The sequence below is a fragment of the Vulpes lagopus genome, chromosome 5, assembly GCF_018345385.1.
Source record: "Vulpes lagopus strain Blue_001 chromosome 5, ASM1834538v1, whole genome shotgun sequence".
NCBI lineage: Eukaryota > Metazoa > Chordata > Mammalia > Carnivora > Canidae > Vulpes > Vulpes lagopus.
Genome location: NC_054828.1, coordinates 81,854,541 through 81,856,018, shown reverse-complemented (window position 1 = coordinate 81,856,018; position 1,478 = coordinate 81,854,541). Strand labels below are relative to the sequence as shown.

The 1,478-nt window shown below is 41.9% G+C and overlaps 1 pseudogene; it reads left to right on the top strand.

The window, feature by feature from the left end:
- The first annotated feature begins 292 nt into the window (after positions 1-292).
- LOC121492078 lies at positions 293-918 on the top strand (annotated as a pseudogene).
- The last annotated feature ends 560 nt before the right edge of the window (positions 919-1,478 follow it).

Here is a 1,478-nt window from a genome sequence, read left to right as displayed (position 1 = left end):
GGAGAAATGTTTTACATGTTACTAGATCAGAAAGAGTGACTTGCACCCGGTGAGATCTAACATAAGAAGTGAGGTAAGACTGTCTTGGGGAAGAAGCGGCAGCCCAGTACCCTGAACGACAAGGCACGAAAGACCGAGCCCAGCTGATCCTCGGGGGCTCCTAGCAACGGCCGGGGCGGCAGTTCCATGTAGACCGGGGAACGCGCTCGCCTCATCCTCACCCCTGTCCTCCAGCTTCTCCTCCCGTCCACGGAACCCGCACCAGCGAGGCCGCCGCGTTCTCTGCCGCCGCCCCCTCTTCCCACGGATGTGATCTTCGTGGTGGGGAGCCAGGTTGTTAAACTACCCCAATGGATGCAGACAGTGATGTTGCATTGGACATTCTAATTACAAATGTAGTCTGTGTTTTTAGAACAAGATGCCATTTGAACTTAAGGAAGATTGCTTTGGAGGGAGCAAATGTAATTTATAAACGTGATGTTGGAAAAGTATTAATGAAGCTTAGAAAACCTAGAATTACAGCTACAATTTGGTCCTCAGGAAAAATTATTTGCACTGAGAAACAAGTGAAGAAGAAGCTAAATTTGGTGCCAGACTTAGCTCGCAGCCTGCAGGAATTAGGTTTTCAGGTAATATTTACAGATTTTAAGGTCGTTAACATTTTGGCAGTGTGTAACATGCCGTTTGAAATCCGTTTGCCAGAATTCACAAAGAACAATAGACCTCATGCCAGTTACGAACCTGAACTTCATCCTGCTGTGTGCTATCCGATAAAATCTCTAAGAGCTGCATTACAGGTTTTTTCAACAGGGAGTATCACAGTAACAGGTATTTTGTGGGCCCAAGGTAAAGGCTGTTGCTACCGCTGTGGAACAGATCTACCCATTTGTGTTTGAAAGCAGGAAAGAAATTGTATAATCCATCACTCAACTAGTTAGAACCAAACCGAGCACCTTTTAAAACCTGCTGCACATTGGACCCAAAACAAAAGGAAAACTGGACCAACAGTAATTGAGGAAATAGACTCATATTCATTCATGGCTGCAGTGTGAGCTCCAGGCCCTCTGGGTTTTACTTCAAACCTTGCTGTAATATAAAAAGGAAGTTTACAAGACATGACGTTGCTGCTTTTACAAAAGGACATTCTATTTATTTTCGCAGTAATTCTCATGTCCCCGTAAGCAGAGCTGTCACAGAGTGCACTACCTTAAACTGTTTCATTAGTGTCATTATTTTTTCCCAGTTTGAGCTAATGTGTTTTATTTGTGAATAGTCTTTTACATTTTTGTATGCTGAATATGGGCACCAAAGAACCTGTAAAAGTTATCTTTTTCAATTGAATGTGCACAAATAAAAGTTTGGAAAAGATCTCTCTTCATATCCATTCTGCAACTTTCATTCCCCATTTTCTATTTTAACAAAAATTGTATTCATAATTCTTTTTTTTTCTTTTTAATCTATGCAAGCTAGACTTTTTT